Genomic DNA, 17038 nt, shown 5'->3' on the forward strand with positions numbered 1-17038 from the left:
GGAAATCCATGATCCAATTGCAAAACGGTATATTGCGACCCGAGTCTAGAAGTTTACTGATTAGTTTCGAGGGTATGATGGTATTAAATGCTGAGCTGTAGTTGATACAGAGCATCTTGATATATGTATCTTCACTGTCCAGATGTTTCAGTGTTGTGTGAAGAGCCAACGAGATGGCTTCTGCTGTAGACCTGTTGCTCCAGTAGGCAAATTGGAGTGGATCCAAGTTGCCACTTAGACAGGAACTGATATGTTTCAACACCAACCTCTCAAAACATTTTACCGCTGTATGTGTAAGTGCCACTGGTCGCTGGTCAATGAGGTAGGGTCACCATGCTCTTCTTGGCACCAGTACAACTGAAGCCTGCTTGAAGCAGGTGGGTACCACACACTGCCGAAACAAGAGGCTGACAATATCTGTGAACACAGTAGCCAGTTGGTCAGCACAGGTCTTCCATACTTGGCAAGGTACTCCATTCATACTGGATGTTTTCCTTGGATTCACCTTCTTGAAGACAGCTCATGTGTCACCTTCAGATACTGAGACCAAAGGATCATTGGGTGATGTGGATGTGCACGATGGTACTTCCCTATTCTGGTGGTCAAAGCAAGCTTAGAAGGCATTGAGATCATCTGGAAGCAAACCTGAGCTATGTCCATGTCACTTGATACAGCAGGATATAGATCAGTTTCTGATAATGGCAGAAAAATGGCAGGTGGGGTTTAATCTGAGTAAGTGTGAAATGTTGCACTTTGGGAGGATAAATGTAAGAGGAATGTTAATGGCAGAACCCTGAACAGCATTGATGTACAGAAGAATCTTGTGGTTTCAGTCCCAATCTCCTGCAAGGGGCATGATTTCCTCCAATGGTCAGGACATTGGGTATTAGAGTAAGAAAGTCATGTTGCAGCTATATAAAACACTAGTTAGAATGCACATGCAGTATTATGCGCAATTTTAGTCACCCCAATACTGCAAGGATGGGGAGACTTTGGAAACAGTGCAGAGAAGGTTTACCAGGATGCTGCCTGGATTAGAGGATATGGGCTATGACCTGAATTAGAGGGTATGGGGTATGAGCTTGGATACATTTGAGTTGTTTTCTCTGGAATGACAGAGGCTGGGGGTGTAGACCCAATATGGTGGAAGTTTATAAACCATTGTGAGGTATTGACAGGGTAGGTAGTCAGTATCTTTTCTTTCTCAGAATGGAAATGTCAAATTTAAGGTGAGTGGAGGAAAGATTAAAGGAAATGTGTGGGGAAAAGTTTCTTTTTAACATAGAGAGTGGTGGGTACCTGGAATGAGCTGCAAGGTAAGCCATTATGATAGTGACATTTAAGAGGGTGTTACAAAACGCACTTGACTGCAGGAAGTGGAAGTATATGAATCATGTACAAGCAGAGGATAATTAATTTAAATTTCCATTGTATTCAGTGTAGACACTGTCGGTTAAAGGGCTTTTTTTGTGCTGTGTTGTTCAATTCTCTATTATGCAAGGTAAGATTTAGATTCAGATTCATTTATTTGTCACATGTACATCGAAACATACAGTGAAACGTGTCATTTGCATTAACATCCACCACACCTTGGGATGTACTGGAGGAAGCCTACAAGTGTCTCCACACGTGCCAGAAAACTTTGGCAGCTTCTGCCAGGGAGTCCTCCATCTGTAGAATACAAGGCATCTCTCAATGATCTCTTCCCCCATCCTCCAATGACCATTCAACATAACAAGTTTAAGGTTGATCGCTATGAATTGCCAGATAGATTCATATCCAGACCTATGCATATAAAATCACCGCGGTATCACTGTGGCAGTAGCCCTTTTGGTGATCACTGTGTCATCACTTGCCCTTCTTTACCTACTTTCATCCCTCTTAGCTGCCATTATAACATCCCTGTGCCTCTCCTGGTGGTCACCGTTCACCTCGGCAGCTGATCACCGTACCACCTCCTTGCCCCTCTATTTGTTGTTGCTGTCAATTGGGTGCATCAAGTTGCTTTCATAGCTCGGGGCTTCATCCTTGTGTTGAAACTTGCTGTGTGTGCAGTGTTCTACCGGAAGCACCTGGGTTTCTCTCTCACTTTCTTAACATCTTTAAAAAGCACCAGCAGTCTAGCATGATGTGACCTCCCTGAGTATGTGTCCCTGACATCCTTCTTCCTGTATTTACATTACATCTCTAATCATTTGTTCAAGTATCTTTCTTTTTCCTTACATTAGAATAATGAGCTCAGTGTTACCCAGATTGTTCTTAATTTCCCTTTTAAAGATACTGACATCTTCTATTGTAAGGGCGCAGTTCCAGTCTCCAGGGGGCTATTAAGGGTTGGGCAGAATCCTCAAAGAGCTCATGTCCCATTTCTTGGAATATATATCATCCTGCTTGGCAGTCCTATTTATTTCAAGGTTTTTAGTGCTTCCTAAAATTGTTAATTCATCTATTTTAACATTCATAGTTTTATTGCTAACAACACTCTTTAATTCTGTCACACAAACATTAAGTACAAGAGTGAGGGCTGTTGTAAAATACACATTTATTATCTCTGCTATACCCTGTGAGTCCTTAACAACCTGTCCTTGAGCATCTTTTAATGGCCTCAGTCTTTGGCAGTCCCATGACTGCTCAAAAGACTAAAATAAGCTTTGCTCGTTACTACCACACTTATCTGCAACACTCCTTTAAATTAACCTTTTCAACTGATTTAATAGTGGCCTTTAGAATAATTTTAGTTGCCTTTGTTTTGTTCTAAGGGCGATGTCTTGCATTTGTGTAGCAGATTCTATGATATTCTACAATATGATAAGGAGCGTGGAGCACAGAATCAAATATCGCTGTGATGATTGTACGCTCTAGTATCATTTGTTTGGCAACAATAAATTATAAAATATATCCGGTTGTCTAAAGAGTGCATATGAAATATGATGGGTGTTGGTTAGTAATTCAATAGAAAGAATTGGAAAGAGAAATTGTCATTTTGGTGGCTTATTTTTGTGATTTTTAGCTGAGGGAGAAAAATGGACCAGGATATTGGCAACAACTCCCCTGCTCTGCTTTGAAAATGAGTTGTTTGAGTGTATATATCTATCAAATATTGCTGTGCATTACATGCCTTTAATTTTGTTTTTGCATCCTGCTTATCTGTGACTGTGCTTGAAGCCTTCGAGACATCAGAGTCTCACGAGGCAGTAAAAATCTGCATTTGTGTTAGTAGCGCTCCAGTTTATTACCAACCTGTGTCTAGTGTAACTATTCCCTCTGCTACAGACTCGCTGGGAATTACAGGAGTGGATTGGGTTGGGGTAGAAGTAGAGAAAAGCTTCCACTCAAAGGTCAACCTACTCACCTTCAGTATTTTACGTATATTTCCACATTACAAAGCGCAAGCAAAAACTTCTTTACTAAGGACGATTCTGAAACAGCTGATTCTTGTGCTTTGAAATGGGGACCACATACTGGCACCTGAAGGGTTAAATACATTTACATCTGAAGATGGTTACTTAAAAGGTTACAGTCACACCGAGGCACCATGCTGAAATGGGTTTGAATAATTCCTTGGAGGATGTAATTACTGTCGTGATTTAGAAGCTGACATTTCCCTCTTTATGAGCCTGCTGTTGTGTACAATACAGAGCCTAACCCTCCATCAGATACTCCAGCTGCAGTCACTGGTAAACAGCTGGGAGGACCTCCTTTAAAAAGTCAAGCTTTCTTTTCTAATAATTTATCTAAATGTTGATACTTGATTTTCTTTCCTGGTGCATTCGACCTACTTCATTGTTTGCTAGATTAGATTAGATCTGATTGTGACTTCAGTTGCTTAATACTTACGACTCCAGTGAAACTCCTGTACTAATAATTCCCACAAACGACAGGAAAGGGAATTGCAAATATGTTTGCTAATACTGCTTTTCCAATACAGATGGTATTTGGCCTTGTTTCCTTCCTTTCTCCTGCAGATTCATTTCTTTGTGGGAACGCTCAATAAATTTAATAACCATCAATGCAAGACTGCACCTAAAGAGCAGACAGCCACTGTACAAAAGACAAATAACTGTGAAAATGCAGAAAGAAGTGATAATAAAAATAAATAAATAAGCAATAGCTATCTAGAACATGAGATGAAGAGTCTTTAAAACCCTCCCTCTCTATCCACCAGGTATCCATCTTTTTCTCATTGATATACCAAAGACACAATTCTGTCACGATGCATTACGGTTTGGTATAGTAACTGCTCTACCTAAGACTGAAAGAAAATGCGGTGAGTCATGAGCATAGTTCAGCCCATACGAAAACTAACTCCCCTCTGTCTCAGAAAAGCAGCCAGCACAATCAAAGACCATACCCAACCCAGACATTCTTTCTTCTCCTCCCTTCCATCTGATAAAAGCTTGAAACTTGGCCTGAAATATCAGCATTGTGTGTGTGTTGGTCAAGATTTCCAACAAATGAGAAATCTCTTGTGTACCAGGTTTAAGGTCTGTTTCTATCCTGCTGTTATAAGAATCTTGAACCTACCTCTTGTACGTTAAAGACGGAGCTCTTGACCTCACAGTCCCCATCATAATGACCTTTGCACTTTATTGTCTACCTGCACTGCATTTTCTCTTTAATGCTATATTCTGCTTTCTGTTATTGCCTTTCTCTTGTACTACATCAAAATATTATGTTTTGAAATGATATGCATGGATGGCTTACACAACTGCTTTTGATTATATCTTGTTAAGTGTAATTATATACCAATGCCCTGCTCTCAAGGGGGATAGTTTTCTTCACATTTTCATTACTTCTCCACCTTCACCAGTACCATAAAACTTATCAATTTCCCTTTCTTCCCTCCATTCTGTCCAAACTCTTTTACTTTCTCCACCCACCTCCTCCCCAGACTAATTTCCTCTCCCGACCAGCTTGTTAATCATCTCCCCCCTGCTACCCCATTGCTTTACCAACCTCTCTTCCGTAACTGGGCTTTCTGCATCTGGTTAGCTCGTTGTATGAGTTTTGCACAATACCTGCAGACTTGCTAAAGCAGTTTTTCTGAATCCTGGGCTCTGCTGGACAGTGAAATGATTCTGGCTGTAGAGGTCAATATCACCTGTGTTGCTTTTAATCAGAAATTAATGAATTGAAAACCAAATAGATGAGTCACTTCCTGTACTCAGCCTGGAGCCATTAATACTAGCATTTCCCAATATGACAGTGAAGCCCTGAATAAATTTGCTTTGCTGGATTGTATCCTGTAAGGATTAGCAGAACAATGCAACTCCCTACATGCTTTTGCTGAAGTGAACACCATCTGCTATACTTGTGAAAACAGCAAATCTTTTTCAATTGCTGAATTATTCTGAGAGGGAGGGTGTGGGGGATGCTGAAAGATGAGAGAGTGGTTGTGCCCCAGGATTTAAATTTGACTCATTTTGGAGAGAGCATAAGCTCCCATCCTGACATTAAATTATTATTTGACGGAATGGGTTGGGGCAGGGTCCCGTTCTATCTGACCCCAAACACTATCAATGGACATTGTCAGACTTGAGCATTTTATTTTGTTCAATGATTCCAAGGGGGATGAATATTCTTACGGATAGGTTTACTAGACCTATTGGGAGTGGTTTGAATTAATATGGCAGTGGGATGGGAACCAGTATGATAGAGCTGAGGATGAGCCAGCAGGTTTACAAGTAGATGATGGATGTAACATGAATGTAAGGAAGGACAAGCCAATTGGGAGGGTACAAATGCAGACTGAGCAAAAAGTTAAATTGTACCAACGAGGCAATAGTCAAAAGGGTGAAGAATGCAGGATTGAAGGTGATATATTTAAATGCATGTAGCATTTGCAACTAGAGATTGGTCAGTATGACGTTGTGGGCATCACTGAGTCATGGCTGAAAGAAGGCCATAGCTGGGAGCTTAACACTAAAGGATATACTTTGTTTTGAAAGGACAGGCAGGAAGGTATAGGTGGTTCTGTTAGTAAAAGATGGAATTTCATCTTTAGAAACAGGTGGCATAAGGTCAGAAAATGTTGAATCTTTGTGTGTGGAGTTAAGAAATTGCAAGGATAAAAAAAAACCATCATGGGAATCATATATAGGTTTCTAAACAGTAACCAAGATGTGGGTTGAGATTGCAAAGGGAGCTGGAAAAGGCATGTAATAAGGGTAATGTCACAATTGTAATGGGGAATTTCAATATGCAAGGGGATTGGAAAATCAAAGTGTCAGATCTCGAGAGGGAATTTGTTGAATGCCTATGAGATGGCTTTTTAGAGCAGCTTGTGCTTGAGCCTACCGGGGAAAGGCTATCTTAGATTGGGTGTTGTGTTATAACCCAGATCTTATTATGGAGCTTAATGTAAAGGAACCCATAGGGAACAGTCATCATAATATTATTGAATTCATACTACAATTTGAGAGGGAGGAGCATAAGTCATATGTATCAGCATCGCAATGGAATAAAGGGAATTACAGAGGCATAAGGGAGAAGCTTGCCCAGGTGGATTGGAGGAGGATACTGGCGGGGATGATGGCAGAACAGAGATGGCTGAAGTTTTTGGAAATAGTTCACAAGGTGCAAGATAGATATGTCCCACAGAAGAAGTTGTTCTCAAATGGCAATGTTAGGCAACTGTGGCTGACAAGGGAAGTTAAGGATTGCATAAAAGCCAAGGAAAAGGCATGCAAGGTAGCAAAAGTGAGTGGGAAGTTGGATGATTGGGAAACTTTTAAAATCGAACAAAAGGCAACTAAAGAACTATAAGAAGGGAAAAGATTAAATATGAGGGCAAACTAACCAAAGCAGGATACCAAAAGTTTTTTTTCTGTTATATATAGAGTAAAAGGGAGGTGAGAGTGATATTGAACCACTGGAAAATGGTGCTGGTGAGGTAGTAATGGGGGACAAAGAAATGACAGATGAACTTAAAGGGTACTTTGCATCAGTCTTCACTGTGGAAGACACTAGCAGTGTGCCAGAGGTCTGTGAGTGTCAGCGAGTAGGAGTGAGTACCATTGCTATTATAAAGGAAAAAGTGCTAGGCAACCGCAAAGGTCTTTAGGTGGATAAGTTACCTGGATCAGATGGACTACATCGCAGAGTCCTGAGAGAGGATCCTGAAGAGATAACAGATGCATTGTTCATGATCTTTCAAGAATCACTTGACTCTGACATGGTCCCGGAGGACTGGAAGATTGAAGATGTCACTCTACTCTTTAAGAAGGGAGGAAGGCAAAAGAAAATAAATTATAGGCCAGTTAGCCTAACCACAAGTGGTTAAGGAAGTGTTGGAATCTATTATTAAAGATAAGGTTTTAGGGTACTTGGAGACTAATGACAAAATAAATCAAAGTCAGCATGGTTTCTGGAAAGGGATATCTTGCCTGACAAATTTGTTAGAGTTCTTCGAGGAAGTAACAAGCAGGTTGGACAAAGGAGAGGCAGCAGATGTCATTTACTTGGATTTTCAGAAGGGATTTGATAAGGTGCCACACATGAGGCTGCTTAACAAGATAAAATCTCATGGCATTACAGGAAGGATACTGGCATGGATAGAGGAATGGCTGACAGGCAAGGGAAACTTTTCTGGTTGGCTGCTATTGATCAGTGGTATTCCTCAGGGGCAAAGGTACATTACTGGTGCTTGAAACCAGTTGCTTTGGGCAGATGTAGTTTGTCAGCTACATCTGGCAGCACATCTAGGAGAAGGAAACCAGAACTCAAACCTCTACTGCATTGCAGCTATACCCACTCATGAGGAAGAATTCAGGAGTAAACCTCAAGGGAAAAATCTGGACAAGGAGTCCCTAACAGCAGTATCACTTTGAGTTCAATGCTGACTGGCAACTTCTGCGATGTTGCTGGTGCAAAAATGTATTGGTCTCTGTCATTCCTTTGGATGCATCAGATGTGTGGAGAGGGTAGCCTACTGCAGAAAACAGGTTTCTCTTCATATTGTACTGCCCTGGCTTGTGTATCTAAACAGCTGGGATGTAACATCTTTGGTTGACCCTGACTGATGGAGACCTCACATGAGGTGAATGATCACTGGTTTTGCTCCAGGTCAGAGGAATCTAAAACTAGAAGGCATGGGTTTGAGGTGAGAAGGGAAAATTGTAAAAGGGATCCAAGGGGAAACTTTTCCACACAGAGGTTGGTAGCTATATGAAATGAGTTGCCAGAGGAAGTGGGTATAATTACAAGTTCTAAAAGATACCTGGACAGGAAAATGTAATGGGGAGATTTAAAAGGATTTTAATGAAATTCAGTCAAATGGAACTAGCATTGATGGAAACCTTGTTTGACATGGATGAGCTGAGCCGAAGAGATTGTTTCTGTGCAGGATAACTCTTTAAATCTATGAAACTATGCACATGGGAATGAATGTCCATGTCTTCCTATCCTAATACAGCCCCCAAAAACTTGTACTAACTGTTATATGCCCTGCCATTTAATTCAGTGCTACTACCTCCTTTTACTAACAATATGGTGGTTGTACAGACTTATTACAGATGGAATTGAATCAAATTTACAATACCCCAGAGCATTCCAAGATTCACCAAAGTCACTTCCTCAAAAATACATCAAGAAGAGACCTGAGAGGAACAACTCTTTCTCCTCACGTTCTTTGGTATTTATTGCATATTCTATAGGGAGACCTCAGGTTTTGTCTTAATAATCAATTCCACACTTTATTTATTTAGAATTTAATTTATCTTAATTCATTCTACCAACATTCAGTCTGACTGATTTTAGGTAACATGTCTCTTTTGGAACATAGTCGGAGTCATACAGCATGGGAAAGGTCTCTTTGACCCAACTTGTCCATTCTGACCAGGGTGCCTGAACTAATCCCATGTTCCTTTCCTATCTATTGACCTGTACAAACATCTTTAAAGTAAATCTGTACCCACCTCTAGCTCTTCTTCAGATAGCTGGTCCCAAAAACCCACCACCCTCTGTGCAAATCTCCTGCTCCTCAGGTCCTGTTTAAACCTGAGCCATCCCTACTTAAAATGGTGTTGGGTCTCCTCTACCCTGGGAAAGAGACTGTGACTCTTCACCTTACCCAGGCCCTTCATAACTTTATAAATATCTATAAGGTCATCCCTAAGCCCTCTTCACTCCAAGACAGTGTGTACTAAGACTGTTAGGAAAGACTGGCAGATGATAGGGCAAATTTGTAGTCAGTGGGATGAGTTGTAATGTTAAAGTAGGACAAAATCAAAAAGGGTGATGGATACAAGACTGACGGTGTTGTATTTGAATGCACACAGTATACAGAATAATAGAAATGATCTTGTAGTGTAGAGATAGACAGGTATGATGTTGTGCGCATCACTGAGTTGTGGCTGAAAAAAGATTATAGCTGGGAGCTTAACATTATATTGAAAGGACAGGCTGGAGAGGGAGGTGACGTGGCTCTGTTGGTAAAAAATGAGATCCTTAGAAAGGGATGACATAGTATTGGAAGATGTAAAATCCTTGTGGTTAGAGTTAAGAAACTGCAGGGGTAAGAAGACCCTTAAGGGAGTTATATACAGAATGTCAACTCCTTTAGCCTCCTACAGTTTATAAGCACTCAAGCTTATAACTGTGATGAGAGTCTTTTAGTTTGGACCCAAATGCTGGAGTCTCCGAAACAAGGATTGAGACATGGTATCAAACTGGATTGTGTACTGATCACAAAACAAACACCAGACGAAATCGCTAGTAGGCTTATGATTGAACACCGAACATCAGTTCAGGTGCTCTTTAAATACTCAATTCTTCATGCCTAAAACATGACTGCCACTTAGTGGGAGCATCCTGAACCCATAAAGGGGCCATGCCAGCTATCCATACTCTGAAGAATTAGAGCGTCTAAATCCCAGAAGGTGGCACATTTGGGAGCGTCTCATAACAGGATCCCGTCCCCCCCCACCCCGCCCCCACTACGGCTGACTCCTGACGGCCCTGGCTGCTCAGAGAGATGGTGATGGTAACCAGATCCAAGATGTCTGCTTCAGGCACCCAGCACCTTTCCTGGGGTCCGAATCCTTCCCAGTCCATGAGCTATTGCTGAGCACCCCATATGGTTCGTCAGTCTGAAAGTCTTCTTACAGTGAAGATCTGTTCCCCATTGATGAACCTAGGTGGTATCAGGGCTGTAATGGTGGGGTAATGGGCTGGGTCAGACAGGTTTTAATTTAGAGGTGTGGAAGGTGGGATTGATCTTTAGGGTCTTGTGGAGCTGCAAGGTGTAAGCCACCATGTTTACTTTCCTCAGAACGCTGAAGGGTCCAATGAACTTAGGCGCCATCTTTCGAGACTCCAGCTAGAGAAGCAATTCATGAGTGGGCAGCCAGACCTGTTGCCCAGCCTGGAAAGTGAGTACCTGCCATCTCCTTTGGTTCACCTTGGTTTCCACCTTCCAGATAGAGCCCAGCAAATAGTCTCTTGCCTTACTCCATTTTTGCTTGTAGTGTTGGATGAGATCTTTGGGTGCAGGGGCCCCAACCTTGGCCTCCTGCTCCAGAAAGAGAGGTGGAGGATAACCAAACAGTGACATCCCATGTGCTAAATACTGTAAGGTGTGAGGGTGACCTCTGCCCACATCCAATGGTCGCACCACTGATCCAGACTTTTTGAGGCCAGGCATCTTAGAGTGAGTTCTAAACCTTGGTTGGTCTGCTCCGACTGCCTGTTGGACTGCGAGTGAAACTCAGAGGAAAGACTTGCTGTTGCCCCTATCAGCTTATAGAACACCTTCCAGAAATGTGATGCGAGTTGTTGACCGTGATCCAAGACGATGTTCACTGCATCCATAACAACTTTGGCTGTCTCTGTCACAGATGGTAGCTTCTCCGAAGCAATGAACTTGCAAGGGCTTTCGAAAACTGATCGATAATTACCGAGATGACAGTCTTCCCCTTGGATGACAGTAGACCCATGACAAAGTCCGTGGAGATGTGCGGCTATGGTCTTTCCGGAACAGGTAGGGGGTGGAGGAGCCCTTGAGGTCGGGTTTGGGGCTCCTTGTTTCGGGCGCACACCTTGCATGCCTGCACGTACTGCCAATCCTATTTCATCATCCTGGGCCACCAATACATCCTTTCGACAAACTGAAGAGTTCTGGCAATCCCTGGATGAGCAGTCCTTCTCACTGTATGTCCCTGTTGGAGTACCTGGGACCAGGTGGAACTTGGGATGAACAGTTGACCCAGAGGACTGTTCTCAGGAATCTCCCCTTCCACTTAGGCCTTGTGAACAAGAGCGTCGACTCCCCAATGAATTGGCACTACTGCCTTGGATTGGGGCAAGATAGTGGTAGGCTGCTTCTCTCATTCCTGTTCATCCAACTGATGGAACAAGGCGTCTAGCTTCTGGTTCTTTGACCCCTATTGATAGGTCAGGATGAAATTAAAGCAGTTAAAGAACAAAGCCCACCTGGCCTGTTTGGAATTCAACCTCTTGGACTCCTGAATACAAGTCGGGTTCTTTGGTCTGTCCAAATGATAAAGGCTTCTTGGCCCCCTCTAGCCAGTGGTGTAATTCCCACCCCTCCCTTCCCCCATCCCTGTCACAATGGGGTGCTGGGAATGGACCCAAATGTGAGATACAGACACTGAAGTACAAGGAACAGCACTTGACTAGAGTAGGGACGTGACAGGATTCAGACCAGGAGCAGGGACAAGAACGCAGACTTGGGCTAGGGAAAGCAAGACTAGGACTAGAAACCATGGACTAGGAGACAAAGCTTTGACTCCGAGCCCGAGACTGGACAAGGACCCAGAACCCAGGACTTGCCTCAGGCTCGGACCCCAGAACCAGGCAAGGACATGACATGGCTTCAGAAAAGGAGGTGGCTGGGGTCTAGGGGCATGAGCTTGGGGACAGGCTGGGGTCTTTGCTCTTGAGGCTTGATTCTTGGGTCTTGAGCTTGGCTGCAGGCTCGGGCCTTGGGTCGTGAGCTTGGAGGCTGGCTTGTGTTCTTGGAGCTTGGCATCCTCAAGGCTTGTGTTCTTGGAGCTTGGCTTGGGATCCTCGAGGCTTGGGTTCTTGGGGCTTGGTTGTGGGATCTTCGAGGCTTGGGTTCTTGGAGCTTGGCTGCGGGATCTTCGTCTTGAAATGCAGAGGCTGATAACTCAGAGGCTGGAGCTGAGACACCGACTGGGAACAGAACATCAACATAGAGCCAGGACTTGTCTTTCAAAAAGCCGGGACTCATTGTTAACACGACACCAACATGAGACAGGACAGTACATAGAGATAGAGCCAGGACTCATCCACAGACAAGCCAGGACTCAACTTTATCTCCACACCAAGGAAGGACAGGACCACCTGTTGGGTAACAGCAAAACAGCCAGACTTACCCAATAGAGGCAAGGACAAGACAAGATAGATCCCCCTGCAGGGCAATGGCAAAATGGCCTGACTTACCCCATGGAGGCAAGGACAAGACAAGACAGATACCCCCACAGAGCAACTGCAAAACAGCCTGACTTACTCCACAGAGGTGAGGACAAGACAAGACCGATTGCCCCACAGGGCAATGGTAAAACTGCCTGGCTTACCCCACAGAGTCAAGGACAAGAAGAGATAAACACCAAAGAACAACAGGCAGTTCCATCTCTGCTCCAGGGTCACTCCAAGTCTCAGTTCAGCCAGCAACCTCAGCTGGCTACAGAAACAGCCAGATCCCTGTGTAGCTTAGAGTGGTTGGCAGCCACTCAGCTGGCCTGGGAAACAGCCGAATCCATACCGCAAAGACAGCTCTGACTACCAACAGCAAGACTCTGAAGCGATGGTTCTCCAACACAGCCAAAAGATGACAAGTGGCTGCTCTAGCCTTCCACTGGCAGGTTGCTTCCGGGAGATCTTGACCAGACAAACCAGCAGCTCATACTCAACCTCAAGACTACTTATATTCCAAGCCTCAAGATGGGAATCAGGTGCCTATGATTAACTCAGGCAAGTGAAGGACAGCTGGAAGACCCGGAGTCCTGTGTCCACGGACCGGACTGTGAACTAGAATGCGGACTTCACGGACCGGACCATGACAATCCCAGTATCACGCTGCCCCCTCCTCCAGCTGCCTATCACCTCCCTCATGGTTCCGCCTCTTTCTACTACCCATTGTGCTCTCCCAATTCCTTCTTCACCTTTCCTGCCTATTCCCTCCCTGCCTCCCCTCCCCCCACCCCTTAATCTTTCCCCTTACTGTTTTTTCATCTGGCACCTACCAGCCTTCTCCTTCCTGCCCTCCCCCCACCTTCTTTACAGGACCCCTGCCCCCTCCCTCTTCAGTCCTGACGAAGGGTCTCGGCCTGAGATATTGACTGATCATTTCCACAGATGCTGCCCGACCTGCTGAGTTCCTCCAGTGTGTTGTCTGTGTTATTTAAGAAAGGATGTACTGACATTGGAGAAGTTTCAGAAGAGGTTCACAAGAATGATTCCAAGAGTGAAAGGCTTATCATCTGAGAAACGATTGATGGCTCTGGGCCTTTAATCGCTGGAATTCAGAAGAACAGAGGAGGATCTCATTGAACCTATTGAATGTTGAAAGGCTTAGGTAAAGTGGTTGTAGAGAGAATGATTTACATGGTGAAGGAATCTAGGATCGGAGGGCACAGACTCTGAATAGAGGGACATCCATTTAGAATGGAGATGAGGAGGAATTTCTTTAGCCAGAGGATGGTGAATCTGTGAAATTCATTACCACAGGTGGCTGTGGAGGCCAAGTCACTGGATGTATTTGAGCTGGACCTTGATAAGTTCTTCATTAATCAGGGCATGAATGGTTATGAGGAAAAGGCAGGAGAATGGGGTTGAGAGGGAAATGGATCAGCCATGATGAAATGGTGGAGCAGACTTGAAGGCCGAATGGCCTAATTCTGTTCCCATGTGTAACGATCTTATGGTCTTAAGAAAAGCATTGCATTCTATCAAGTTTTTCATAGAATTGTTGAGTCAAAGTACATTATGTCACAGAAATAAGCCCTTCGGCCCATCTAGTCTATGCTGAACTATTATTCAAAGTTCCATTGGCCTGCAGCTGGATCATAGCCCCCATACTCTTCCCATGCATGTACTTATCCAAACTTCTCTGAAGTATTGAAATTGAATCTGCATCCACCACTGGCATTTTGTTCCACACTCTCACCACCTGCTGAGTAAAGAAGTCCTCCCACATGTTCCCCTTAGTCATTTCATCTTTCACCCTCCCGTTTCAGCCTCACCCAGCCTCAGTGTAGAAAGCCTACTTGCATTTCTGCTATCCATACCCCTCATAATTCTGAATACCTCTATCAAATATTCCCTCATTCTTTTACGCTCCAGGGAATAAAGTTCTAACCTGTTCAACCTTTCCCTCTAACTTGGTTTCTCAAGTCCTGGCAAAATCGTTGAAAGTTTTTTCTGTACTCTTTCAATCTTATTGATATCTTTCCAGTAGGCAGTTGACCAGAATTGCACAAAATACTCTAAATTAGGACTCTTCAATGTAACTTCAACATTACATCCCAACTCCTGTACTTAATACTGTAAGTACAGGAGTTTTCCTTATCACTCAAGCCCTCCAGTCAACATTATTGAGAATCTTTTCTGCACCTTCTCTAGCTTCATCACCAAACCTATGTTAGATATGGTGATTAAGCTGGAGAAGGTACAGAGAAGGTTCTCAATGATGTTGTGATAGACATGCGTGGAGGCCACACTGTGTATAGTGGTGTATACAATATAACTAGTTTCAGTCATTGTGTAAAGTTTTGATCACTCTAAGCTTAATTTGTTATTAATCTAGTTGGTGATCAGTGAATATGTAGGTCATGTACAAAATAAGGAAATCTTAGCTGTTGTACAACCTACCCTGTGTGTCGTTCATACATTGTTTTAGGTGCATTCACATGGCCCAGTTTATCAAGGAAAACACTGAATCAGAACTGCATAAGGATTAAAGCTTCTGTGCCTAATCTACATTTTTTAATAATGGCTGCATAAAGCACTACCTCGTGATTCAGTGATTTCACGCATTTTAGTGCCTGCTTAGATATTGCAGCTGTGATTTAAAATCAAAATCTCAGCCAAATGGTACTTGCAGTGCCCAGAGAACAGTGCTATAGTAATGAGATCAGATTTCTCAGACAAAATATGTGAAATGCTGGAGGAACTCAGCAGGTCAGGCAGCATCCACGGAGATGAACAAACATTTACTGTTTCGACACCCTTCTTCAGGGTGTCACCCCAAAACATTGACTGTATGTTCATCTCCATGGATGCTGCAGGACCTGCTGAGTTTTGCTTTGGATTTCCAGCATCCGCAAAATTTCTTGTGTTGAAGACTGCAGCCCCCTTTTACTGGGAGAGCAGTTCGCCACTAGAGGGCACTGGGCACCAAGAAATCACCACCTCCTGTGACATGCATCTCCTTCCATTTGTGGTTGGGACTGGCATATGAAGCAGCAAGGCAGAGCAAATTGCAATCACACAGTGAATGCAGTGATGAGAAGAGGGTGTCACCTCTTTTCAAAGCTTTTTTGGAAGATTTATTAAAACATAATGTTGTGGAAGACAATTCAATAAATAAATATTGGGAAAAGGTTTGCAATTATAAGAGCACCTATCAGGATATCTAAAAATGATTTAAGACAATCTGAAGTAATAGCAGGAGTAGACCATTTGGCCTCTTGTGCCTATTCTGTTTAAAAAGATTATGTTTGATCTCAGCAACATTAGATCTTTGCTTCCCTGAATATTTAACAATCTATCTATCTACCTATTGGTAATTTCTTTAATAGTGAAAGGGTGATCAATATCGTTTTAGAGCTTAGTCATAGTCATAGTCATACTTTATTGATCCCGGGGGAAATTGGTTTTTGTTACAGTTGCACCATAAATAATTAAATAGTAATAAAACGTTAAATAATTAAATAGTAATATATAAATTATGCCAGGAAATAAGTCCAGGACCAGCCTATTGGCTCAGGGTGTCTGACCCTCCAAGGGAGGAGTTGTAAAGTTTGATGGCCACAGGCAGGAATGACTTCCTATGACGCTCTGTGCTGCATCTCAGTGGACTGAATCTCTGGCTGAATGTACTCCTGTGCCCACCCAGTACATTATGTAGTGGATGGGAGACATTGACCAAGATGGCATGCAACCTGGACAGCATCCTCTTTTCAGACACCACCGTGAGAGAGTCCAGTTGCATCCCCACAACATCACTGGCCTTACAAATAAGTTTGTTGATTCTGTTGGTGTCCGCTACCCTCAGCCTGCTGCTCCAGCACACAACAGCAAACATGATCGCACTGGCCACCACAGACTTGTAGAACATCCTCAGCATCGTCCAGCCGATGTTAAAGGACCTCAGTCTCCTCAGGAAATACAGACAGCTCTGACGCTTCTTGTAGAAAGCCTCAGTATTCTTTGACCAGTCCAGTTTATTGTCAATTCATATCCTCAGGTATTTGTAATCCTCCACCATGTCCACACTGACCCCCTGGATGGAAACAGGGGTCACCAGTAACTTAGCTCTCCTCAGGTCTACCACCAGCTCCTTAGTCTTTTTCACATTAAGCTGCAGATAATTCTGCTCACACCATGTGACAAAGTTTCCTACCATAGCCCTGCACTCAGCCTCATCTCCCTTGCTGATGCATCCAACTATGGCAGAGTCATCAGAAAACTTCTGAAGATGACAAGACTCTGTGCAGTAGACACTACTATAGCTGTGGAGGACAATGTAACATAAAATGCATCAAATGAATAATTGAAATTCAAAAGGATAGCAACCAAAGTATTGCACACAAAATGCTGGAGGACCAGTCCTGAAGAAGGGTATTGGCCCAAAAGGTCAACTGTTTATTCCCCTTCATAGAAGCTGCCTGACTTGCTGAGATTCTCCAGCATTATGTGTGTATTACTCTGGACTTCTCGCATCTGCAGAATCTCTTGCGTTAGCAACCAAAGAATGGCTGGCTTCTAAATCAGGGTTTGCATTGCATTTGAATGAGCTTTATTCAGGAGAAGTAATGGCACTGAAGAGGGTACA

This window comes from Mobula birostris, chromosome 12 (genome assembly GCF_030028105.1).
Source record: "Mobula birostris isolate sMobBir1 chromosome 12, sMobBir1.hap1, whole genome shotgun sequence".
Classification (NCBI taxonomy): domain Eukaryota; kingdom Metazoa; phylum Chordata; class Chondrichthyes; order Myliobatiformes; family Myliobatidae; genus Mobula; species Mobula birostris.